Source organism: Peromyscus eremicus, chromosome 2 (genome assembly GCF_949786415.1).
Source record: "Peromyscus eremicus chromosome 2, PerEre_H2_v1, whole genome shotgun sequence".
Classification (NCBI taxonomy): Eukaryota; Metazoa; Chordata; class Mammalia; order Rodentia; family Cricetidae; genus Peromyscus; species Peromyscus eremicus.
In genome coordinates, this window is record NC_081417.1 from 99494954 (window position 1) to 99522837 (window position 27884).

Consider the following 27884-nt stretch of genomic DNA (forward strand, 5'->3'; position numbering starts at 1 on the left):
GTGTTTAGCATCACTTGCTTGGATGAATTCATTTAGGGTCACAGTAGAAAAGCCAAAGGAAAGACCAAAGACTTGCAGGGGGGAGCCAGCAGAGAGGACAGAAGGACAGGGAGGAGCCAACAGAGAAGACAGAAGGACAGGGAGAAGACAGCAGAGAGGACAGAAGGACAGGGAGGAGAGAAGGGCAGTGGACAACATGAACACTTGAAGAAGGAACTGTATGGTCACTCAGGAGAGCAACTAGCTTTTCCTGGAGCTGGATGGAGCTGACTGGAAACCCTGAAGAAAGAGACAGTTGTGACAGCTAAATGACATCAGAGCAGAAAGGGCGTAAGTGTGAAGGTTGGGTCTGGGAATGTTAACTACTTGTCTTCTCACTGTGACAAAAAAAAACAAACTGAGAAGAAGCAACTTAAGGGAGAAGAGGCTGATCTTGGCTCTCAGTTTGAGGGGATCACAGTCCTCCTTGGTGGGGAAGGCGCAGGGATTAATGTTTTTATCTCTGGTGGTAAAAGCTGGTAGTATAGCTTCTTAGTGGATCTGGAAGCAGAGAGTTTTGGCCAGATTCATAAGTGCAAACACACACACACACACACACACACACACACACACACACACATACACACACACACACACACACACACACACACACACACACACACACGAATAAAACACTTTCTCTTTCACAGTCCCACTTTCATAGCTCCCTAACTTCCCCAAACACCACCAACAACAGGGAACGTGAGTTCAAACACATTAACCTATCAGGGACACTTCACACTCAAACTCTTTTACTGAACTTCAGCAGAACGCATGGGGTAGAGGCTCAGCGCCGGCAATAGCGGTTTGGAGCCAGAGCCCTAACAGAATGCACATGACTGGATGGGAGGGTGACCTAAAGGTGACAAGCCACCAAACCACGTGAGAGCCATCACAGGGTGGAGACACCATCTCAACAGGCATTCGTGAGTGTCCCAACCAAAGTGCCCTCTGCCTCATCCACAGTACCCATCCTCACCATTTCACCAGAACTGTGGTGGGAGACACACAGCAGTCCTGTAGAGTCCAAGCCTCTGCGTGAATAAGAAAAGTTAAACCGTCAAGTGCGTTGAACAACTTGGGTCGCTCACATGTCCCTTCCACAAAACTGAACCGAAGCCTCTTCCACAAATCTGGTATGGTTACTTGGTGATTTATCTGACGAGATAAACACTAGCAGACTGTCTTCCCTTCCCACCAATGTCTACGTTGATTTGGTGGTAATTTGCTTTATGTTGTGTTTAGAAGACCCAGTGATGACAAGCTCGGCCACAGCTTGGGCCAAAGCAATAATGTGTTGACCCTAAGGAGACCCGGTGCTTCTTTTCGGGGAAATGAGGATTTACCCCACAACGTCCCCAGGAAACTTAAAATCTGCCAGGGGAGAGAGCACAGAGAGTCAAGTGGTGAGGCCACCACAGGCAGTGACTATCTGAACAGGAGAGCCCCACACCCCCCAGCAGGGTGAGAGACAGGCCAGGGCCGCTGGAGGGAAGGGAAGGGAACCCGAGCACTGTTTGCTGAGAGCAGACCCAGATTAGGGCTTTGCAGGGAAGGTTTGTTGTTGTTGTTGTTTTGTTCTTGGTTTTCTTTTCTTCCTCCTCAAACAATGCTACTCACCCCTATTCTAGAGAGGAGCGAGCCAGGCTGAGGGAGGTGGTGGGTTTAGGAGATGGAGCTGGAGTGGCCACCTGCCTGTAAATAAACATACAGTCTGATTCTGACAGGAGCCTGTGCTGACAGGAAGCCGGGAGTGAAGGAGAGGGGCGAGGGAACAGGGGTGGGGTGGGGAGGGAGTTAGGCAACCTCTGCACACCTATCTGACCTTTAATCCTTCGTCATTTACTCCCCAGCTTCCCACAGAATTGGTGGAAACAACGTGCAGAGCAACGTGGGGAAAGGAGAGACACCTGATAAATCCACAGGTTAAGGGCGCCCATACTCATCGTATTCGGCCATGACAGGGAACCCGGGTGCTCGTAGTGGCACATGGGAGAGACTACACACCATCCCCAGGTAGGACCTTAGCACACAGAAACCTAGCAGAACCTCCCAACAGGACCCTCCCTTGCCCCCAACAAGGCCTTTGTACCTGGAGCGGTACCCTGCTATTAGAAGCACGAATTGCCCCTTTCCTCACGTCCACTCCTACTAGACAGAGAATCCTCAGATGGCTTAGAGTGATTCACCTATGCCAACAGATTGGATAATAAGTCACACCTCCAGTTTCCAGTGTGCACTGGGTGGGTTTGGACACTGTGTCTGTGTGCAGAGCGCAGCCTTCACATGTGGGTCGGTTTTGTAAGAAAAAACAATGTAACTATGTCAGCTAAGCCGCCTCGTCCATTCTGACTCACCTTCCTTCACCTTTGTCTGACAGGTGGGAATCGGAGCACTGAGGGACTGGGGCTGGGCTGCGGAAAAGTTGACTTTGGAGATAAGTGGGGGGTGAGTGTACCCCTGTATGGATGAGCGTTTATGACATGAGCATCAGCCAAGGACCCCAGTGCCTCAGATCCACAGCAAATGCCCTCCCCTGATCCAAGTATGGATGTTGACACTGTATGCAAAAGTATTAACCACAGCTTCTTCCTCCCATCTGCATCCCAGGACAGCTCCACTATAGAGACCTCCTACCTAGGTTAGCTCATCCACCCCCTCAGTCAGTTGTATATAATATACTGAGTTTCTGGGCTGCTGGTGCATCTACGTAAGAGCTCACAGCCCACCAGATCCAGTTTTTCTGCATGTATATCTGTCATTTCTTTATTTTCCATTGCTCCAGTCCAGAGCCATGCAGGTCAGGTCATGACAAAGATACATTTAGCTTGGGCTAGTTTACACAGCATATGTGGGTGGTTCCCAGTTACCTCATGTCTAGTTAGATCATTTGCCTCCGTGTTCACTTAGCTGGTGTCCTGGGGGAAACGGAGTCAGAGGTCATACCTTGATAGTGACCTGTTCTAGGAATGGGTGGGTAGATGAGAAACCAGGTTTTAAATGTATAGAGTCAGAAAAATTCTGACTAATGTGGAAAGATTTTCCAAAACTTACACTACTATTTAAAATAGACTTCATAAAAGATGTCTTCAATTTGGGAGTTACCCTAGAAGGGAAAATAGCATTAGGTGAGTTTTACATCTAAATGCAACTCTTATTCTAAATTATCAAATTTTCCTGTATGAGTAAGGTTCAAAACGTATTTGTCATACATGATTATTGTTTAAACTTGTAGAAAATTGGACCAGAAAGTCATGAGACAGAATAAAAAAGGATAATTGACTAGAAAGAATTGGATAGAATACTTGTTACATTTAGAAGTCAAGATTATAAAAACAAAATTACATCAAAGTATCCATTTTAGAATGCTTAGAATTAACACAGACACACACATATAGTGAGAACAGGGGAGACATTGTCATATACTCATCCCATAAATGAGCAACAAAATGAAAATTAAATTGTATTTTTACCAATCAAGTTTGTAAAACTAAAGGCATCCGTGGCATCTTTTGTTGATAATGCTATGAGGACACAAAATGGCTGGTAAAGAGGCTAAATGGCTCATCCTTTACAGAGAACAATTTCCACAGAGGTGTGGATAGAGTGGGCATGTATACTCTGGACACATCCACCATTCCCTAAGAATCAACTCGGAGACCATAACTACACAGTGTTAGGATTTACATGTAAGACTGTTCATTGATGATTGTCACGGTTAAGAAACTTAGAAGTATCTAGTTTTGTAAACAGAGGATTAAATAAATTCTGAACTATCCAGCAGGATGCCACGCCACTGCTGCTTCACATGAGTTGAATCTCTATGGTTGAGCACAGTAGGAAACGCTTTCTATATGGTTAAGCAAAGAGAGGACCCTGGTTTAGTAAAGTGTCTCATGGCAGCGAGCCATTTTCATTGTTTTAAGTTTAGACGTGGAACACACATGAGATGGATACAAACCAAACCGCTAATGGTGAGCATCCTTGGAAATGCAGAGGTGATCAGAGGCAACCTTACGTTTCTATTTTACACAGTTAAGCAATTATTTGAACGCCATATTAAGCAGATACTCCTTTTGTGATCCAGACAAAAATGATAATTCCCTGCTGAAAAATAAATAACTTCAGAACGGAAAAAAGGCTTCGGGGGGAAGTTTTTCAAGCTCATTTATCATTAACTGAAATAAATTTTAGTTGGATTCAAGTTAGGCATAAAAATATTATATAAACACTAGAAAGGGAATAAATTATTAGTAATCTCTGGAGAGAAAAGAATGTCCAAACACAGGGAAATATAGGAAACTACAGGGAAACGATATTCTTCATTTAACCTAAAAACAGAGAGCTGACTTTTGTATACCAGAATCATCATGAGTAAAATTGGGGAATTTTTTTTTCACAACTCTGCCAGAAAACAGTTACTACTGCTGATTCATGAAGGCTTCACAGAAAATGTTAGGATAAACAATGGGCATTCAATTTAAAACTAGCCAAAGAAGGTATACAAAGAAGGTGGCAAAACTATGTTTTTTTAACACCCCATCTATCATCCATTTCTAAAAGGAACATAAAAAACATTGGAGACATTTTCTTTATTGTTTCACCTATTATATTAGCAAAGATTTTGATGAAATAATACTCAGTGCTGGAGAATGGAGAACCTGGCCTGGCTGGCAAAGGTACAAGAGAAGAGAGTTGTCGTTTCTAGCTGTGTGGAGAGCACTGGAAATATGGAAATCTTTTTCTGTGCACATAGTACAAGATGCGCACAATCCCACATGCATGTTCACCATTGTAGAAATGGAAGGTCAGTATCCAGGGAAGCCACTCCTTACCACAGACACTGAAAGCCTAGGAAGGAGCTCTCACCACCCAGGGAGTGGTTGAAGACCACATACATTGAAGCATGGCCTAGCAGGAAAATCAGGACCAGCGCTATAAACCAGGGCCACATCCAATGAACACATTTGCCCTGTTTTGGTTTTCCAATGTGCATGTGGTGTGTTTGAGGTGTTAAACATTCACACCAACACTCAGTGATGTGAGCAAGGAGAACATGGCTTATCTGGGAATGTGACTGTGTTGTCAGGAGAGGAGCAGGCCAGAAGTGGAGTCACGTCTTCTTGGTTTCCTGCCTTGGGAGGACCAACACATACACATGCAGGTGAGGCTTGATGGGACACTGGCTGCTTCTGTTCCTGTGTTCCTGGGTCACCACATTTTCCTAGCCACTTAGCTCTGCCTCAGTTATCATTGTGAACTTTCCCCAAACCAACAGAAAGAACAAGGTAGACTCCAGGAAGGAACCAGCTCCAGCATCTCCCCTACCTACCCAGCCGAGGAAATGGCACATGGCCCTTCCAGGAACCCATTATAGTTTAGAGAGGGAAAAATAAAAGAAAGCAAGGATATACCACAATACTTACTTTTCTCAAAGTATATATTGTACATACTGTGGTATATCCTGCTTCACTTTATTTTTTACTATTTCCCTTTACTTTTCTTAAAGTAAGTATTGTGCTATTCTTAATGACATCATTTTGGTACTAATTGCCGAGAGATTTTATTACAATCGAAGTGTTTGTCAGCCACTGTTGGAGACTGCCATGTGTTCTTTTTTTTTTTAATGTGTTCTTTCAAGGTGACCTAGGCCCAGGGTCAGTCTGGGAAGGCACAGGGTAGGGGAAGAAGAGGCCATCAGCATAAACCCAAAGGCTGGATGAGAAGATACATTTGTTTCCTGTTGCTACTGTGACATATTACCACAGACTTCTTGCTAAAGCAACATAGACTCACCACTTCAACCTTCTTTGGGTCAGATGTACCACAAGATCCAGTAAACAAAATCAAGATGTTGACTGCCCTTCATTACCAGAAGTTCTGGGTGGAAATCCGGTTCTAGGCTCATTCGAGTCATTGGCAGAACTCAGTGCCATACAAATCTAGAACAAGTACTTGAGCCTTTGGTGACTTCTAGCCAGAGTTCCCCTAAGCCTTTAGAGATTCCTGAGGCTCTGTGTTCTCAGAGTCTCCTCCCATGAAGAGTCTCCTCTTCAAATCCATGCATGGCTAAACTCTTCTACTCATGCAAATCTCCTCCTCCTCATTTCTGTTATCATCATCATCTATTTATTTTTTATTTATTTTGGTTTTGCAGTATTGGGGATTGAATCTAGGGCCTTATACCTACTAGGCAAGAACTCTACTAGTGAGAGGCAACTTCAATCCTTTTTCCTTTATCTGTGTTGAGACAGGATCTCACACAGTTGTGCAGGCTGGTTGTCCATCGTTCTGTGGCCCAGGCAGGCAGGCATTAAACTTGCTATCTTCATGCCTCAGGCTTCTGAGTGGTTATGATTAAGAATCATCTGCCATGGCACCACCTTATTACTATGAAGCCAGCCAGAGAAGTTCCTCTGCTTCTCTAGGCTCAAGTGAATTAATCAAGCGAAAACTGGTCTGCTTTAGTCTTGGGCTGGCTGATTTCATAGACTTGACATCTGTGAAGCTGCTTCTTCACAGTCTCTAGATCTGCGATTCATTAAACATCCACAAAGGCAGCAGTTTTTTCTTTAGGAGGGGCATCTATAGAATTATGCCTACCATAGATGATCTAGAAGATAAAATAGAGACACAAGCAATTTGGTGACCACTGATATCTAGAGGATATAGAGAGAGATGACCAAAAGTTCATCCTTGTGACTGCATTTGGCCAACAGATCTCAGGGACAACGATGACAAATATTCAGCTCTCTCCCCTTCCTGTTCTTTGCTGTATCCTCTCTCCCACATTACCTTTTGTCCAGTGTGGTGTCAGAAGGAACTTGACAGGGATGTGTCTACACTTCAGGAATCAGTCCTTTACCAAGAAGGCAAGTATTACCCAATGCACCCCAAACAGACATCTGTGAGTTCTAATTGACTCCCATCATCACGGCTTATGCGTATCATTCATGTACTAAACAAATATTTTATGTCTACAAATTATTCAATATTTAGAAAGGAATTAGGCATTATTATTATTGTTCCCATTTTAGAAATGAAGCTCATAAAGTCAATCAGTTTTTCCGAGTTTACTGATTAGAGCAAGGTAAGTTGCTTAGTCATCAAAGCTGCAAGAGAAGCTGGGAGACTGGCTGACTGTGAAGGCCAGGTTTTCCAAGGATCCAGAGAGTACCCTGAGTGTCTTTAAGGATTTTCAGGGGTTCTGTGAGCCCTTGACTTTTCCAACTATTTCCCCTGACATCGACTCTCCAACCAAAAGAGCTCATTGCGTCAGTCTGAACACAAAAGCAAACATTCAAATCCAATTGTCTCCTATTAAGCTGGACATTAAAGAGATTTGCAAAAATGTCAAGTGGCATCTCACTAATTTCTTTGAAAACATAGATGTTTTCCAGAAAACATGTGTTATTTATGCTACCATGTAATGGATTTATTATTGTTAATTTTAAGTAATATAAATATTTTTTTACATTTTAATTTGTAATCTCTCTGTGTAAACATCAATAAATATAACCCTTGTAGACAAATGCTCTTTGGTGCCTTTAACAATACTTAAAAGTATAAAGAAGTCCTGAAACAGTTTTTCACTTAAAATCAAATCAAGTGTCCACAAACTGTAGCACTTGGGGAAAAAAGTCCAGCCCATCACCTTTTTGATAAAGGAAGTTTTGTTTTTTAAACATCACTGTGCTAGGTTTCCTTTGTAGTATCTGTCACTCTTTTCTCACCCTTTCAAGAGAGGTGAATACTTGTGACAAAGAGTGCAAGGACACAGAACACATTTACTAACTGGCCTTTTGGTGAGAAAAAAAAAAAGCCAACCTCGATTTAGATACACTTGATTCAGCACCTAGGGCTTGACACACTGTCATCTTGGTGGGGTGGGGGGAGGCGGGATAAAAATGAGGTTTCTGATAAGTGTGAGCAAGACAGATCCATCCTCCATCCTCTACCAGCGAAGCTTGATTTCAAGTCGGGTGTGCAGGGTAAAGTCATCACCACAGCAGCTAGGCCAGGGCCTTCCATGGTATACTGTAGATACTCCACAAGTAGTGATTAAATAAAACCAAATGAATGAAGCCACAGTGCATTCCCATGCTCTATCTAAACAGACGCCTGTCACTCCCTTCTCTCATTAATAAAACACTTTGGAAATGACCTAAGGATCCATTTTTATTTTGATCTGGTAATTGGTGAGTTCCCTTCCCATTTCAGCACTCGGAGTTTGCCAGCAAGTATCAGTCTCCATAAACTTTTCACTATTGCCTCGATGCCCCTCTCCCCCCAACTCCACACATCTTGCCAGAAGGACTTCTGCAGCATTAACATAACAAAACAACTTATGCCACACCAGGGTACAACCATATCCTGTTTCTATGACAGAGTTGAAGGTAGATTGTGGATTGTCCTTACATAGCTTTGACTCTGTGAAGTGTCCAGGATAGTTTAAATAATCATTCTGCCTAAACACGCTGGTCCATGCAAGTCTTGTCTTTGCCCAGTGTTGGTAGTCAAACTATTTGACAATTGATATGGCCTGCCAATGAGTTGTTTTGCACTCAGTACAGCGGCTGCACCTTAAGCAACTGTTGTCCCAACCGGCAAATGCAACTCTGCAGCTACCAGCAGCAGTTGGGCTGCATGGGCTGCATGGGCCGCAGCCAGGTGGGAATTCTGTTCCCTCAGGCACTGGCTCTGTCATATGGCTAAAGGACACTTTACCTAAATTTTTATCCTCCTATAGAACGCAGGATTCAAAGGTTGAGGTGAAATCCCGCTAGCTCCGAGAGGCTGAATAACGAATAGCTAACCTTCTCTCCTTGCTCGTGTCTCCGGAATAAAGGGCCGTCCTTCCGCTCAGCCCCCACTAAAGAACCCTGGCTACACTTAGTTCCTTCCTACCACTCCTGTCAGCTACTTGCTGACTCAGCCTCCTGACCCCAGGTTAATTTTAGTTAATCAAACAAATGTAACATGTCTTTACACAGTTAAAATAATATTCCACAACACCACTGGCTGATTGCATGGGAACTAGCCCTAGGCAAGCGTGTGGCTGCACTCAGGCATCTAGGCTGAAGGTGAGTCCTGCCCTGCCTTCCTGCTGGCCTGGGGAAAGATTTCCTTCATTCTTCTTTTGGGAATAAATAAGTCTTGTCACAATATAAGCCACGTTTTCCACACTCTAATGTATTTAATTAAGAGAATAAAGCCACCCTTCTATAGATCATGCCCCTAAGCATCCTATGGTCCCATTCTGATGAGGTCTTTGGAGAAGGTATGTAGGATGAAGGGCAGGATGGGAAGCCTGCCCATTCTGCAGAACCATCTTCCTTCATGGAGCCTGTGGTTCTGGCTATTGATTGGCTGGAGAAGATGGCACATTTATCTCTCCCTGAACTTCCTGCAAAGCATTTGTGGTGGTACCCGAAAGCCACAGTCACAGAGAAGCTGGGACACAAGAATGAACAGCGTATTCATTCATTGGGCCAGCGTTTCCTGAGTGCTCCTCTCAGTGAGGGGCTGTGATGTGCGGAGATTGAGAGAAGGAAATAAAGCCTTTGACCCTGTGGAGCTTGTTACCTGTGGAAGGATCGGGCCTGTCAATGGGCCATGCCACCAGATACAGGTGCTGAGCAGGAGGCTGAGCAAACACGGGGAAGAGTTCCAAACTTCTGCAGGCTAGGTCGGGAGAGGCCTTGTCGGGATGCAGCATCCAACTCAAGTCCCCAAGTCAGCTAGATGAGGCTTCCTAAGAGAGAGGGGAGAAAGCTGGGACCTTAGAAAAGAGTGCAAATCCCATGGGAGAATCAGAGAGCGAGTGTGGACCGGACCGGGATGCTGTAAACAGAGTCAGTGTGACTGAAAGGCAGGACACGAAGTGGAGAGATTAAGATAGATCAATTATCCTCTTATGTAAACACTGTTGGGTTTGCTGTTGTTGTTGTTGTTGTCTTGTAAACACTCTTAAGGGGCTTTGTACTTTGTCCTAAGGGAGACCCACTGACATAATTTTCTTTTTTAAGTAAGGAAGTGACAAGCTAAGATGAGCATTCTGAAATATCTGCAGAGAACAACAGGGTTCAGAGTCTAGATGAGGACTCTTGAGAAACAGAACAATCAGGCTTCAGCCATCTCTGGCAGAGGAACATCCCTTACCACAGGGCAGCTGGTGACCCACAACAGTGTCTTTTAGCTGTTGAAAGCCATTCTTCCTTGGGGCTCAGCTTTCTTAATCAGCCCTCCCAGAGTGTAACTGTCCTTGGGGAGCTGACTCCAAAACCTCTCTGGGGTTGGATAAGACAACAGAAAGATGTCTGGAAGAAAGTCGAGGGAGTGAGTTACCACATTGCAGGGGCCAAGGTAGTAAGTCCGGCGGCTGCCTCCTGCTGAATCATCACATGGACTCCTTACAGCTGAGTCCTTACAGCCTCCTCTCCAGCTACGGGCAGCAGGGTCAAGGCCATAGGCCACCACCAAGGAGGGTCTTCCCGGAGCCATGCTGTGCTTGCCTCATTTGTGACAACCAGCTCTACAGACTCTCCACTCACAGCATTAGAGCAGGCCCACAAAGGGTTCTCACGGTGGGAAGAAGAGGAGTGCTGACTTACTGCCTAGCTGCAGCAGCCAGCGACATCTACATGTGCTGAGTATGACATACCCTTATCGTCAAGAAGTAGGTACCAATGACTCTCTGTAGCGACTGATGACTCTCTATAACCACAGGGGATTGGCTACAGGACCCCAGAAGAACCTCAAATTGAATCAACATAAAATGTTGGTTTTGCAAATAACCTACGCACATCCATCCTCTTCCTACACATTCATCATCTCTAGATTACATATGCTACCTAGAACCACATGAATACTACAAACAGTTGTTAGACCATGTTGTTCAGGGAATACAGATGAAAACTATCTCTATATGTTCTGTGCAGACATGATTTTCTTTTTCAAATACTTTGTCTGTGTGATTGGTTGAATTCATAGCTATAGAGAGCCAACTGGTATTCTTCCCATCACTGTAGAGATGTGCACATGGAAACAGAAAGGAGCCTGTAGCTAGAGAGTGGCAGAGCTGGCCCAGGAACCCAATCCACCAGACTCTAGAGCCCTGCTTTCATCTGCCTGGCCATGCTGCCCAGGGAGCACAGTGCAGGACCCGGAGCCTCTTTCCTCTGCTGGATTCTGCTACAGGAAAGAATCTGAAATAAAGTTCCTAGGCTCCTTGTTTTCCTCTTACAAGGAATCCTGAACTTTAGAAACCCTTTGCCTGGCTGTTGTATTTTGAACATCCTTTGAAGTGGTACCGACTTCCTTGGTCTAGTAATGTGAGTTTGAGGGTTTCTATGGGAAACTCTATATAGCTAAATATACAATATTACTGTTGGTTATCATATTAAAATATGGACTTTAAAGCAATGAGCTAGGGATGAGCAAACAACAGGACGTCCAAGTGTTTCTCCCATGATTCTTTCTAGTGTTGGACCATTTGCATGGTACTGATGTATATTTGTGGAAGGAAATTGGCCAGGGAGGGAGAACCCAGATGCCTGGGTCCAGAGTCAGGCCGTTGGCGGGAACTGCCATCTCCATGTCAGAGTTTCCCCAGGAATAGCCAGTGGCCCCAAGTGGGGCCCCCTCCTCTCTTCCTGAAACTCCCAGTTGAACTTCAGGCCAGCTCCTTGAAGGCTGGTCTGGTGTTAATTATGATGCAATCCCCCAGCCATGCAGCCTCAGCAACAATTTCAGGAGTCAGGGTCCATGTGCAAGGCCATTAACACTAAACATGTTTTAATCCATAATTGTGTGAGATTTATTTAATTTAGGGGCTTTATTTATAGTTCGATCGGAATTGTAATGTATTTTCAGCTCTCCGCACTGGGATCTGTCAATTTTTACAGCATCTTTTAATTGTGTTCTTCTAGGGCCAGGTGCAAGCAGTTTTCCAAAGCAGGCTGATCAGAGAAGGCCCCTTGTCATGTGGTGCAGTGGGGGAGGGGTGCTGGCCGCATACAAACGTGACTCTATGCCACTATGGGGCAGGGGTACTGAAGCTGGATCCTGATGCTCTGAGCCCATAGCTTAAAAGTCACAGTCTTAAGCCTAGCCTGGCTAGCCTTTTCCTTCATGCTCTGTCAGCACTTGTGTGTCAGAATGAACTTCCCCAAATCCCTCTACTGTCCCTTTGTTTACTCCTTTGTCTGTTTAACAAACATTTACTATCTCAGGGTGTGTGCCGAGAACGCAAACACAAAGATGTGCAAAGCGGTGGCCAGCCTTTCAGGAGTTCTCGGTACTACAGGGAAGGGTAAATCAGAGAGACAGTGGCTACTCACGGAGCATCTGGTCAGTGCCAGGCACTGGAAGAGACAGTAGAGTCACAGTGCTTACAGATTCTGGGAATTTGGTCCAACCTAATTCATTGAAATGACTAAAATTTGGCTAAAAGCTATATAAAGTTAGCAAGTCAGTCAATGCAGCAGTTTGGGGTACATACCTACAGATCTCTGGCTAGCCTTCTGATTGATGGTAAGGAATATTTTACTCAAGGATGAAATTTCTTCCCCTATTACTTTTTGAGTATCAATGATGATTTTCAAACTTCATAAGGGTACTCTGAGAAGTCTTCATGCATCTTTAAGCATTTAGTCTGTTTTCCCCATGCTATTTTCTTCCAGATCATATACTGCCACAAGCTACAGCTCTTGGCATGAAGACACTAGAAGTCGAAGTAACAGAGTGGAGGGAGAAGGGTGGCCCTGCCATCTGGGAACATGCACTGGGGAGAGGTTCCTTCAGACATGACTGGAGGAAGCTGTCACCCAACACCGTGCTACAAGCAAGACACTCAGGAGGTCATGGGAGGTTAGCCATGTGATTCTGCACTGCCAGAGACCAGAACAATGCCAAGCACATTATCAATAAGTAGCAAATGGATAATAAGAAAGATCAGATATGGAAAAGAAGAAACCAGGGCTAAGGCTTTCCTGGCTGGAAGAACTAAGACTGTTGGCCCAGGAAACACAAAGAAACCCTTGTTATCTCAACCCCTTCCAACATCATCGAGCTAATGACTTTAGTTAGGAAATCCTCAGAGAAGTATGAAGTGAGGCCATTCTCAGCTCACAGAGGAGGACTCTATCTGAGGGGATTTCAGTACCTCACGGTCCCCAGTTATGAGAGCTAAGAGAAGGAAGGGGCTGGGTGCTCCTGGGAAAAAGGTAAATTCCTCTAGGTTTGTAGACGAGGCCCAGCATGCAAACAAAGATGGAGCAGCTACCAGAGGCAAAACATCGCTCCAGGAGGGATTTTTCAAATTGTTGATATGATGGTGCAAAAATGATTTGCTATATAGGTCGAGAATAGCTTCCAGGTTGAAGGAGTTCTAGAGAGTCAAATAGAATACAAGGTGCTCTGTGAACTGTCACCATGCCCTGGTGTCAGCCCTTCGTGTATTTCAGCATTTTGTCTGGATTTCTGGGGCTGCCCTGTTTCTGTTCCTTCTGCCTCTCTTAAAAAGCCGGTTAGGAAGGGCTCCTGAGGCCACATATGAGGCCTGAAGGCCATTTGAAACTGTCCACCGAGGGGTGTCTTCTGATGAAGACAAGAGAGGTGTGTACTCTGACTCGGGTGGCAAAAGGCTCACAAGGCCTGCACTCCTCAACCAAGTTCTCCTCTGGGAACAGGGAAAGCAATTTCCTCATGACAACCCAACATGGCTGTGATGCTCACCCCACGCAGCTCTGGCTCCTACATAGCCCTGCAGTGGGGAAGGAAATGCCACCTTTTTGAGATATATGAAGAAATACAGCACCATGTGAAGAAACTGGACTGGTAGGAAGAGTAGGGACTTTCGCTAAGCATTTACCGAGAACCTACTGTGTGCTGAATACTATGGATGGTTAGGAAAGATAGGAACCAAAACAGGCTGTCCTTAAGACTCTAGCAGAAAGGTGTGGCTGAGGACTCTGAAGCTACCTAGAACAGAAACAGCTGGACAGCTGCCTTGGCCAACTGGAGAAAGAATACATTAAGATATCATATAGACTGATCTACTTCCTTTAATGCCTAACGGGCCTTGAATGCGGTGCATTATTTAATCAATTCTCTCAGTCTCAGGCTAGCAGAGATAATACCAACAGTGTGTTGAGGAGGGTTGGATCAAAGAGGAGAACCGATGTATTGTGTCCTACCCAAGGCTGGGGTTCTGCAGGTGGCCATTGGTCATACTAAGACAGAAAATGTCCAGAAACGTGATAGCTTGGAAGTTGAGGGACTCTAAGATATCAGACTCAGAGAAGGTTAGGGAGGGAGCGTGTATCTTTAAGAGATGAGTTGGATGGATGGGTGGCGGGTGATTCAGGGGCGGACAAAGTTCAGGCTCCTAAAATGATCTGGTTTCTACATTCTAGAGGTTCTCAAGGATCCCTGATCTCTATAAATGACTTTGGGAAAGGCTTTCTTTTTCTTAGATTCATAAGTTAGGGTAAGAAGATTTGGGAACACATGAAAGGTTATTAGATAATCCTGCTATGGGATGATCCTTCTGTATGCTGTGAACATGCATTACTCTTGTTGGTTAATAATAAAGATGTTTGGCCTATCGCAAGGCAGGATAAAGTTAGGTGGGACAATCAGACTGAAGACTGGGATGAAGGGTGGAGTGGAGCAAGCTGCCCAAGAAGCAAGATGCCAGAGGACTAGTAAAGCCATGGGCCACACAGCAATATAAAGATTAATGGAAGTGGGTTAATTTAAAAGTAAGAGCTAGTAATAAGCCTGAGCTATTGGCTGAGCATTTTGTAATTAATATAAGCTTTTGTGTGTTTATTTGGGACCAGGTGGTCAGAAACAGAAAAACTCTGCCTCTGTTTACAAAATCCTTTGTAGGTAAATTCAGAAAATTGTGAAATACCTTGGATGCCACCTGAGAAGGCAAAGTTTATTCCTTAGGAGACTGCAGCAGTGCCTTGGGACGGTCACACTGGAGGAGGAAGCCTGGGAGAGCAGCGCACATACGTAAGAGCCAGTGGAACAAGTGGGCAGGAGAGATCAATGGAGGAGACCTAAGGGAGTGCTGTTCCTAATGCTGGTTGGAGGAAGACGATGCCTTTGACTCTTTGGAGTTCACAGAATTCAGGACAGAGAGGCAGAAGTAGGAGGAAGGGGAATTTGTGTGGATTTACACAGACTAAGCCTAAAATCCCAGAAGGAAGTTCATATGCGGGAGATATCCTGCCACCATGCATCCGGAGCCCACAGAGAGTGACTGATGGCATAGTGGCAGCTCTCAAAGGTAAGAACTGAACACGTGGGTTGGATGGAAATTTCTAAGGGTGAGAGGGAATGAAGAATTGGTCCAAGGAGATCGCTAAAGACCACTGAGAAACAGTGGTTCCAGGAAAGGGAAATCTCAGAGGGGTGTCCAGGGGAGTTTCAAGGACAGTGGCATTCACAGTCAGGGGCTTAGGCCATCAGTCCTGATGGGTGGAGAAGGGAGCCTTTGTTTAAGGGAGAACATTGGTGACCTTGGTAAATGACCAAGTGACAGGTGAAGAACTGAAGCTGTGAGCATTGGAAGCCAGTGGAGGAAGTTGTGAGGAAGGACGGAAGTGAGAGGAGGGACTAAGCGTTCAAGAAGACCTGGAGGTGAAGAGAGAAAGTTGATTGGGTGGCATCTCGAAGGGAATGTTTTCTTTAAAATCTCTCATTTTACACCTGCAGCATCAGCAGAAAGACTGAAGATGTGAGGGAGAAATCACAGAAGATGGAAGAGACTGGGGCCAGGAGCTGCAAATGAGAAAAGGCAGCAGAAGACCCCCACCCGAGCCTGATACGGAGCATTGAGAACAGTTACTTGTTGTATGACCTGAGACCTGGGTGTACAGTTACTTGTTGTATGACTTGAGACCTGGTTGTACTCTCTTCATACCTAACGGGAGGACCAATATCGGCTTCAGCATCGATGGCTTTTCCAAAAGGGGTCAGCTATGAGGTCTACACAGGCTGTTTCCAGCCCCCTTGCTGTCTCAGAGCAGAGTGAAAAGAGACTACTGGCAAGCAGTCTTACTGCTAAAGATGGGTGTAAATGTGACAGGCATACTTGCAGCAAGACCCTAAGTTTTAGAATCTCGAGAGGGTAAAGGTCACGTGTCCTGCGTGCAAACACTATCCTTGGTTTTCCAAGGACTGGTGTTTTCTGATGTGAACAATCAGAAGGTAATTTAAATAAGGTTCTTTTATCTCAGTTTATATAGTCAGCATTATGTGTGTGTAAATCTAATGACCTGCACTCCAAAAGTACTGCTCCATTTAATTTTTATATTACTTTAAACTTTTTGTGCATTTTAATTATGCAAGTACTACATGAATATATTCTCCTGGTTAAAATTTTTCTAACAAAATAGGTTTTTATCTCCAGGTCTTTACTCAGCCCTTTTCCTACCCAAGGGAAATGTGCATACATATTCAAAGTTGTAATTATATTTTGGGGATTTTTTTTACATCAAAATTTTAAATATTGTTTTTTAAACCTGGTTATAGATGTTACAAATCTGTGTTGGTATATTCAAACATACCCGAATTTAAAATTTTTTATTTATTGATTGTCATTTTGTGTGTGTTGTGTATTGTGTATGTGTGTTGTGTATGTTATGTGTTGTGTGTATGTATGTGTGTGTGTGTGTGTGTGTGTGTGTGTGTTGTATATATGAGTTTGCATGTGCCATAGCACAGATTTGGAGGTCAGAGGACAACTTTGTGGAGAAGGCTCTGTCTTTTAACCTTTTTGTAGGTTCTGGGGTTTGAACTCAGGTTACTTGGCTTATGAAGCAAATGTATTAATCCGTCAAAATGATGCTTGGAACCTTGAAGAGTTTGGAGAAAACATACTTTGTTAACTGCCTTCCTTATGATGAAGACTGTCTCCATTTTGTATCATTATCAGAGTACCAAGTGACATTTCTCAGTTCTCTTCCTGGTACTGGTTAAGGCTGTGTGCTCGGTGAGGAGACTCCTTCTGAATGTCATCTGTGACAGACACTGGCTGTGTGTGTCTTCACACCTTGGCTTGGCTTGCCTTCTGCGTTAGGATTGTGAGTGGGGACGACTGTGTGGCAGGTGTGCTTTAGTGAATAGTGTATTCAAGTGCATTTAAACATCCCGAAGAGGAGCCGCGTCTTTAAGTTGTAACCAAGATGGTAGCTGGGTCATCATGCCCTTGAGGTTTTCAAAAAAGTGAAGCAGCTTTCATCACATGCCAGAATTTGCCTAAGTCTCCAGCCTTGTCCTTCTTGGGCATCTTTGGGGAGCATTCCTGTGTCCAGGAATACTGCCTCCAGATGCTGCCTTCACTGTGCTGATGCTTACAGATCATGCCTGCATTTCAACAGTCCTATCACTGCTTTCCACAGTACTGCTCACCCAGGGCCTCTCTGTGGGCAGACACAGGGGTAACCCCTCCCCTCAACATCTTGAGTTTTAGTACTGGTTGGTGGTGGAAATCTTTGCCTACATGGGAATTCTTGCTAGCTCCCTGCCTCCCAACCATTGCTCAATACCTGTCCTTCTCACCCCACCTCTTTACCATTTGAAGCAGAGAAATTTTCCCATCTTCTCTCTGCATGTGCTGAAGGAATCCCGCCTTGGCTCTCACTTCCCAGACAAGACTTGGGAAGTGACTTCCCAAACAAAGACTCTCCCTCCTTTATTCAGAGGTGCATTATGTTAGTGAGTCAGTAACATTTTGCACCCCTTAAATAGATAACTCCACTCTCCTGGAGCACCCCAGGAGACTTCCTACACAGTAGCCCAATTGCTGTACCTTTGACAAGACTGGATTGGAGGGATCTGGGAGAGGGCTGGAGGAAATACGTTCCACAGGAATATCCTTCCTAACAGGAAGAAAAGATGATTTTAAAAGACAAAGACATTTGAGATGAGTATGAACTGCTGCTCTTGGCCTCGAGCAATGGAAGGCTGGATCCCCAAATTATCTGTTTGCTGTGGGTCAGCCAACACCTGGCACCACCACCAGGTTCTGTCTGACCTCTTCTGAAAAGCCCTTAAGGTGAATTCTCCTTGGAATTTGTTGGTTGACCTGCTTTCTAATGTAAGGATTCTTTTCAGCCTGTGAACCAAGAACTGTTCTGAAGGACTGAACACCATGAGCAGATGTGAGTGCAATTGTGGAGCCCTGAAACTTCAGAGAAAGCCAGAATTGTACTGGGCTTCATTTCCTTAGGAGAGGAAAGTAATTCCATACTGAACAGCTATGACTATTTTATTTTAATTAAAATAAAATAAATAATTCAAAAATAATAGATTCCTTGTTTTTTAAATACATCAAAATAATATATTTAACTTTTCAAAAGAAATAAATCCACCTAAAACCAGATTTGATGCTAGCACGCACACATTCACACACACACACACACACACACACACACACACACACGCACACGCACACACACACACGCACACACATGCACACACACACACACACACACACACACACACACGCACACACATGCGCACACACGCACTTGCTTGTTGACAACTTTTTATTGTCTAAACCTGCCTTGAGTGTTTTCAAAAACCATTCTCTCCCAGTGGAAGACTTCTCTGATCAATTTTTAACATTCAGTGATTTTTTTTTTAAAAAAAACTAAGATCAATATAAATAATCTCTCTAACAAACACAGAATAGAAATTGTAAAAAATGAATAGAAATTGTAAAGAATTAGCTGATTTGGCCCTAGGGTTCCTCTGCTCAAGTACACTTTGGACCCTGAACATCCAGTGAAGACCCCTGAGAAAGCTGTAAGGAAAGTGAAGCCTTAAAGAGGACAGATGGTAGGCTCTTTAAATATTATATGTTTGGGTGGATTTTATATCCAAAATGAGTTTTTAAACTCAATGTCATTTTTGTTGTTGTTGAGAATCCTGTCATATGAATCTTAGAGAACGTGGCAGTAAGCAATGGTAAGCACCCTCAGTCTTCGTGGCTGCTAAGTATTTAATTCTGGATACCAATGCATCATAGGACAGTGGCTTCCTCCTGTATCATCTACATACACAGGACCCAGGCCAAGCAGCAGTCCAATCCAGAACACAGGCAGAAGGAAAGCTGATGTAGACTACACGTTGGCTTCTACTGCATTTACTGGGAAGTTATCAGCAACAGTTCTGTTCATATTTTATTGGCCAAAGTAAGAAACATGGCTAATTGTGATGTCAGAGAGGCAGCAAAGCATACTTCTTCCTCAAAAAAGGTTGTATTAGGAACAAAAGCATATCCCTGTAGGCAGAACCGCCACCAACCCTGCCTCCCCTCTCCATTATGAGCTTGCAAAGACTGCAATGGCAAGAGAGGGGCCATCCAAGATTGACCCTGGATTGATCAAAAGCCGTCTCTGAGACAAGCAGAAGTCCCTTTGGGCCTAAGGGTGCCAGTCAGTTGTGGATTCCAATGCCTGGAACCAAGAACACAAGGCAGGTCCTCACTAGACCCGCCCCGCAGTGTGAGTCGGCGCTGGTTGCCTGGGGTTTAATCTCTCCTGTGCGGTGCTCGGGCTTAGTGATCCCTTACAGGATAGCTGCTCTCACTCCCTTTGTGTAACTGTCAGTGGTTCTCCACTACTACTTCCAGGTAACTGTCAGTGGTTCTCCACTGCTTCCGGGTAACTGTCAGTGGTTCTCCACTGCTTCCGGGTAACTGTCAGTGGTTCTCCACTACTACTTCCGGGTAACTGTCAGTGGTTCTCCACTGCTTCCGGGTAACTGTCAGTGGTTCTCCACTGCTTCCGGGTAACTGTCAGTGGTTCTCCACTGCTTCCGGGTAACTGTCAGTGGTTCTCCACTGCTTCCGGGTAACTGTCAGTGGTTCTCCACTACTTCCGGGTAACTGTCAGTGGTTCTCCACTACTTCCGGGTAACTGTCAGTGGTTCTCCACTGCTTCCGGGTAACTGTCAGTGGTTCTCCACTGCTTCCGGGTAACTGTCAGTGGTTCTCCACTGCTTCCGGGTAACTGTCAGTGGTTCTCCACTGCTTCCGGGTAACTGTCAGTGGTTCTCCACTACTTCCGGGTAACTGTCAGTGGTTCTCTACTGCTTCCGGGTAACTGTCAGTGGTTCTCCACTGCTTCCGGGTAACTGTCAGTGGTTCTCCACTGCTTCCGGGTAACTGTCAGTGGTTCTCCACTGCTTCCGGGTAACTGTCAGTGGTTCTCCACTGCTTCCGGGTAACTGTCACTTGTTCCCCACTGCTTCCAGGTAACTGTCAGTGGTTCTCTACTGCTTCCTGACAATAACTTGATGGCACAAGACGGTTTGCAGTTAACCCAGGCAATTCTTAGGCTCAGTTTCTCATCACCAGGATTGTTATGATGCAGGCCTTGTTACTCAGAAACAGTCTTCACTAAAAGACAGTGGATAAGTAACCTGAGTAGGAAGGCTACTTGAGTCTTGGTTCTGTGAACTCATTACATGGCAAAGCAAGGGATCATACACACACACACACACACACACACACACACACACATGCTTGCACACATACACACACATGCTTGCACACACGCGCACACACAGGACTTTGTTAACAGGTCAAGATCTGGGCAATGTGAGCTCTGAAGAGTAAAGATGGCAGGCAGTGAGGTTTCATTAGACATACCACCTATTCTAGTTTGCTGGGGATAGTCTCAGGTAACCACTGTTGGGGTCATGTGAATACAATGTATTCTTTGTAGTGCCTTTCTTCCACTTTAAAATGTTTCTTGGCTTAGACAGGAAGTGAAGTGGTTGTTCACCTCTAATGGGAACGGTCTTGAATCAGAACTCAGAAGATCTGCATTGACTGGTGGAGTGACCCCAGGTGGATGAGGTGAACTGCTGCACCTCAGCTTTCTTATCTCAAAATGTGGACAGGGGACATCACTGAGAGCATTAGTTAACTCACAGTGTGTTCTGGTTTTCAGGACAGTATAGCAGCACCCTCCATCTGCCAAGGAAGATGAGGCCTAATGGGGCCACTCTGCCTGTCCTAAGGTGTCCATCTGCCTGTCCTAAGGTGTCCACTCTGACTGTCCTAAGGTGTCCATCTGACTGTCCTAAGTTGTCCACTCTGACTGTCCTAAGGTGTCCACTCTGACTGTCCCAAGGTGTCCATCTGCCTGTCCTAAGGTGTCCATCTGACTGTCCTAAGGTGTCCATCTGCCTGTCCTAAGGTGTCCATCTGCCTGTCCTAAGGTGTCCATCTGACTGTCCTAAGGTGTCCACTCTGAGTGTCCTAAGGTGTCCACTCTGACTGTCCTAAGGTATCCACTCTGAGTGTCCTAAGGTGTCCATCTGCCTGTCCTAAGGTGTCCATCTGCCTGTCCTAAGGCGTCCATCTGCCTGTCCTAAGGTGTCCATCTGCCTGTCCTAAGGTGTCCATCTGCCTGTCCTAAGGTGTCCATCTGCCTGTCCTAAGGCGTCCATCTGAGTGCCCAGGCACTCTGCTGGTATTGACTTCATGCCTTGGGCTGTACCCAAGTACTTTGTTTGGAGAAAGAAAGTGTTTCACAGGAAGCAATAAACATGCGTACTCTTGAAAGTCATTGGCCTGGATAATTTCTGAGGACACAGGTCAGGAATCCTGCCCTCCTGCTGTCACCCCCATACCCTGACAAGGAGCAGGCTGTGGGGCATCATCTAGAAGCTGGAGGAGGTGGCTTTGTCAGTCTCAGCCATTCCCTTTACTTGAGATAACACCAAACTCCTCACTCTTACCCAGCAAGGTAGATGATATTGACATTTACTGGATTATTTTGTTTGTAACTCTCTTTTTATCTCCTAACCCCCTTCACGCCTGCCTTCCCAGACTCTAAAATGGCCGCAACTAGACTGAAGCTTTCCTGTGTTTCTGCCTCTACTCTTGGGGTCTCTCAGCCTCTCTAGGCCAGTGCCAGTTTCAGTGTGAGCTCAACTCTTCCCCGAGGCCTCCCTAATCTGCCACAGCTCTGGGAGACGATGCCTCCATCCCAAGCTTCAGCACCATGACTGACAGCGCCTGTGTCCTCTTGTCTTCCAGCTCTGAACCCAAGATTCAAGTGATGGTGGGAGCGCGTTCCTTCCAGCCCCATTCCGCCTTTGCCAATTGGACTGCTGCTTTGTGGTGACAGTGGTGCTAATTCCAGAGTTTGGACTCCCAACATGCACATAAAAGTTGAACACAGAATTGGGGAGACGATGACAAGCAAATCCCTGGAATCTGTTGGCCGGCCAGCCTGGTGGGATCAATGAACTCTACCCAGGTTCAGAGGCAGACCCTCGGAGAGATTGAGGAAGACCCTCCACTTCATCCTTCCTCCAGTCTCCATATAAACATGCACATATACAAATATCCACAATCACAGCCACACACATACATCACATGTGCACACAGGGCACACACACACACACACACACACACACACACAAAACACACACACAATGAAGTAAAAACTAAGGCTTGCATTCATTTTATCCACACACCTTTGTATTCGAGAGCAACAGTAGGGTACAGTGTCTTTATCCACGTTACGTGTCATTCTTTCTCTCCTCTTGAACAATGCTAGTCTTCAATATGTAATTATTATCTTTTCTTTGAAACAGATCTCATTGCCGCTCACTGCCCGGTGAGTAGTCAGGAGTTCATGCCCCATCAGTTTCTGGTCACTGTTATGAAAAAAATAATGTGCCATGACCTGCTTGTGTGGAGATCGAAGGCCACGTCGTTTCTTAGCAACAAAAGCTGTGTGCGGTGGGCACTATAGTCTTTATGTCTAGGATATGACTCATGCCACTCCAGTATTGACAATACCCCTAATCACAAAATCTCAAACAGATCTTCCAATTTCCATTTTTGCCTAAGCTTTCTGGAGTGTTCTACATTGTGATTATGACTCTGATCTGCCTCTCTCCTTTACCTCGTCAAAAGCCGACTTTACGCCTGTCTTCTCTCCTTGGGTTCCTTCCCCACCCAGCTCTTGCTTTGAAGCAACAGTTCATCCCTGGCTTGATGGTGCAGAGAGAACGTCCAAGGGGATCTTCACGCTGACACTCTTGTGTCTCAGGGGTGCTACCACTTTGTGTGTGTGTGTGTGTGTGTGTGTGTGTGTGTGTGTGTGTGTGTGTAACAATCTGGAGGGAGGAAGCAAAGATCTGGGGGTTCCATGCAGGAGGTGCAGGGTACTGGAGGATGCCAGTGCCCTGAATCAGCAGTCACTTACTGTGCTAAGTGGAGACTCTTGGTGGCTTATGTCACAAAGCTCCCCCCAGCCTCCACTGCCCTTTCTTGTCAGGCTTTAAAGTATTCTCCAACGTAAAGGACAGACCCTGGTGGCACCTCCTCCCATCCTGTCTGTGTCCTTTCCCTCTCTCAGACTCCCTTCAATCCCTGTGCTCTGCTGGAGCTATGCAGGGAATGTCTAAACCTTAAGCTGACTTAAGTCGATGGGTTTCCTGACAGAGTTTTGTTTTAAGCTTTATAATTTTGCTATTAAGGACTTTGCCTTCCTTTAATCATATTCTTTTCAAAGAAAAACAGCAAGACCTGTGTCAATTGGGTCCATGGGGTCAGGAGATAGAGGAAGATTTCGGACAACCAGGGTTTCTATCTGTACCTCCAGTTGTTTTTAAATTGGTAGACAGTAAAATCGACTTCTCCCCTGTGATGAGTTCCGTGACATTTCACACATATAGATTTGTCACCGTACCTGGGATCCAACACAGTTTCATCTCAGAGAAGCCCATCTGCCATCCTCTTACCTGGCCTCCTCTTGTCCACCCGGGACTTCCTGAGTAACCACCCGCCTGCTCTATGTCTCTCTGCCTGCATCTTCTAGGGGATGTTTTAGAAATGGAGGCAAAGAGTTACTGCTGATTTATATATCTTATTTACATACATAGATAAAAGCACCAGATTTCACATTTTCTTTAAATAATAATAATAATAATAATAAAACTTAAAAGACAAGGTGCGTCTCACCTGTGCCATCCCCCCTTCCTGCTTCTGCTGTCCTCCCGCTTCCACACCCTCCCCCATTCCTGCTGTCTGTCCTCTTCCACATCCCCCCTCCCCTCCTGCTGTCCTCCCTCTTCACCCTCCTCCCTCGTTCCTAGTGTCCATCCTCTTTGTGGGCTTCCCATGCTCCTTTTCATGTCCTGTCCCTTCATCCTGAAGAGTTTCCTTCAGCAGCACTTTGGAGCTGTTGCACATGGGGGATGGGGGGGGGTGAGAACAACTTTAATTCACCCCCATTTTGAAGAAATTTTCCTGAATTTAGAGTTCTGGATTGACAACTCCTCTTCTATCCCCTTCAAAATGTTCCTCTTCCTTCTGTCTTTCTTGGGAAAAAAGCCTAGCTGCTCAAAACAAAAAAATACTTATTGTCCCACTGTTTCTTTGGGACTCAGATGAGTCTTCTCCTTCAGGATCCATCAGCGGTCCAAACAACCATGTGCTGATCAAAGGTCTATGGTTTTAATTGGAAGGCTCATTCTGGAAAGGGTCAGCATCCAGCTCCTTCAGTGGCTGTTGGCATTCCTTTCCTTATTGTTGAATGGAGCGTCTCACTTCTCCTGTGGCCCGTGGCTGGAAGCCCGTCTGTGTTCTTTGTGACACCATCTTATCTCAGATGGAAGTTCACTTTGTCAAAGTGTTCAGGTCAGAAAGAGCGTATGTGAGAGTACTGAATATGGTGAATATAGAGATAGAAAGACTGTGGAGCCACAGGAGAAAGAGATTTAATCCATTAATATGGCAGAAGTCACAGTGTTTTGCAACCTGATCAGGAAAGTAATAGCTTTATCACAGTCTATTTGTGAAAAGTAAGTTAGGTACACCTTCCATTCAAAGGGAACGGATCACACACAGGCTAGACAGCTGGTATGTAAGGATTATGGCTGTCTTAGAAATGTGCCTACTTACAGAAACAACTCAAATATCAAACACTGGATAGTTGAATAAACAAAACAGGGCCCATGCATTGCACAGAATATTGTTCAGCTTTAAAAGAAAGGTATGTGCTATAATATGTATGAATCTCGAAGACATCAAGAAAATGAAGTAAGTCAGACACATATGATTTCAGTTTATGAGACACCCAGAGTAGTACAAGTCAGACACAGAAGAATGGTGGGGATGGAGGAGCTGACGCTTAGGGGATGGTGGTTCCATTGGGGAAGATGAAAAAGTTCTGGAAATGACTGATGGTGATTGCTGTACAATACAACCAAACACTTAAAACAGTAAATTTTATGAATTTTTAGCCAGAATTTTAGGAAAATAATGAGTCATAATTTTAGGAAAAGAAGAAGAGGAAGGTGAGCAGAAGAAGGAGAAAGAGGAGAACATTTGACATATTGGCCTGTCAAGTATGCCGTAAGATGCCAAGACTTGCTGTCTCTTCCAGTTTCAGATGCTTCAGGAGCAGTGAGTCCTTTGCAGACAAGTTCAAGAGCACACTGCATACTGTAGATGTATTTCTAAACAATCTTATCAAATAAGAAACACAGAGCCAAATACAGAGATAATAGCCAAAGAGATCAGAGCGAATAGCCATGACTAGCCTTAGCTTACCACCACACAGTAGCTTCCGCAGAGAGAGCTTCTTCCTGTCTAACCTGAGCTTGTATTGCCTTCCTGTTCTGCCTTCTCATTGGCTCTAAACTCAGCCACATGACTTCCTCGTCACTGTCTGTCTATACAGACCTCCAGGTCTCTATGGTTGGTACTGGGATTAAAGGCTCGTGTCATCACGCTTGGCTGTGTCCTTGACCACACCGAGACTCTGCCTGCCATGTGATCGGACTAAGGGTGTGGGCTACCACTACCTGACTTCTGTTTATGGCTCACTTTGACTTCTGATCTCCAGGCAAACTTTATTTATTAACATACAAATAAAATATCACATTTCAGCACAAATAAAATATCACCACAGCATACAAAAGGCCTCCAGTGGCACAGACATGGTACGAAAAAACAACAGCCACAAAACTAGGAATCTTCTAAGGGAGTCCACCCAAAGCTCCCGAGGAGCATAAATCTTGCAGAACAACAGAATAAGAAAGGCCTGAAGAAGATGCAAGTAAACAAGGCAAAGGTGATGAGCACTTGTGCCAAGGCCATCATGGCCCCTGTAGAGCCTGAGAAGCTTAAGCCCAAGACGCCAAAGGGTCCTAACAGCAAGCTCCACCAACTCGCTTTTGCTGATTACCCAAGCTCGGAAAGTGAATTTATGGCTTGATAGCCAAGGGTTGCAGGTTCTGCCAATCAAAGACAGAGGTCCAAACCAAGGCAGGGCCTTCAGCTCCAGCTCAGGCCCAAGTTTCAGCTCCTTCTTCAGCTCAGGCTCCCAAAGGTGCCCAAGGCCCTGGAGGGCCCACAGGGAGGGGCTTAATCTGCCAATGTGAAAACTCCATTCACACCCACCTCTTCATTATTTGCTGATGTCCAGGGCTGTTTTCTTGTGAATAAACTTGAGGAAGGATCTGAAAACGAATAAACAAACAAAAACAAAAATAAAAAGGCTACAACCCTTGTTTAAATCCTACGGATGCTGTTGATGTTTTTTTAGCAACATTTGACACATGAATAGGTGGAACGTTCCAACAGTTTCTATGGGTCATGGTTCTAGTGTCGGTAATCAGTTTTTAAGCCTTAACTGTGTTCCATTCCTACACTACTCAGTAGTCAGCGTGGGACTTGCTTATTGGTCCATCCCACAGAAAACTTTTCAAGTTCAGTTCCGGGCATGCGCACTGTGGACATAAGCCTAGACAGTGGGCGTTTGGAGGACTCACTTTCCCGAGGACTTCCCTTTCTGTGGCTCTCTGGGAGGTTGCTAGCCTTGCTTTCTTCAGTAATCTACATCTTCGCTCCTGTGGCCCTGATCTCCAGGCCCAAGCAGAAAGACAGCAATAAGAAGCAAAAAGAACCCTACTCTCCTCCCCTCTTTTTAAAATTTTTTTTTTATTAATCCTTTGAGAACTTTATACAAAGTATTTAGTATATCCACTCCACCATCTCTTCCCAGAGCTACATCCTCTGTCTCTACTCACCCAACTTTGCATCTTCTTTTTATTTATTTATTTATTTATTTATTTAGCCCCTGAGACCAATTTGTGTTACCCACATTCTCTTGGGCTTGGGGGTCACCCACTGAAGTATATTTGACCTACTGGTGGCCACCCCTTTAAAGAAAACTTTCTCTCCCAGCAGCTCTCAGTTGCCAGTGGCTCCCCAGGCAAGGGTGGGATTCTGTTCCCACCCCCCATCTCCACGGGAGGACTTTGTCTGATTGGGCTTCTGCAGGTCTTGTGCAGGCTGTCACAGTCACGGTCCATTTATCTGTGCAACTGCCCTGGGATTTCTGGAAGGTATTGTTTCACTGTAGCCATTCACATCCTCTGGCCCTTACTACCTTTCTGCCCTCTCTTCTGGGATGATCCCTGAACCTTGGGAGGGTGGGGTTTAATACGATGTCTCATTTAGGACTGAGAACTCCACAGTATTTTATTCTCTGCATGACGACAGCTCTGCCTTTCTATATTAATCATCATCTGCTACAAAAAGAAGCTTCTCTGATGAGAGTTGAGAATTGCACCAATCTGAGGGTATAAAAATAAGTCATTAGGAGTCAGTTTAATACTATGTTCATAGTTTTATAGCAGACTAATAGTAGTAGGTTCATTCCTAGGGCCTATTGCCTGTCTACCATAGGCTCCTGGTCCTGAATGGTACCTGGTATGGGTTCCATCTTGTGAAGGGGGCCTTACATATAATCAGAGAGTGGTTGGTTACCCTACTTATATTTATGCCA

The 27884-nt window shown here is 45.0% G+C and overlaps 1 long non-coding RNA gene across 1 annotated transcript in view; it reads left to right on the forward strand.

The window, feature by feature from the left end:
* LOC131903744 (uncharacterized) overlaps positions 1-18292 on the forward strand; it is a 42028-nt gene extending 23736 nt beyond the window's left edge. The window contains exons 3-6 of the long non-coding RNA XR_009377582.1: positions 1893-2055; positions 14935-15340; positions 15769-16263; positions 18172-18292. This is a non-coding gene — a long non-coding RNA (uncharacterized LOC131903744). The remainder of the gene's footprint in view (positions 1-1892; positions 2056-14934; positions 15341-15768; positions 16264-18171) is intronic.
* The last annotated feature ends 9592 nt before the right edge of the window (positions 18293-27884 follow it).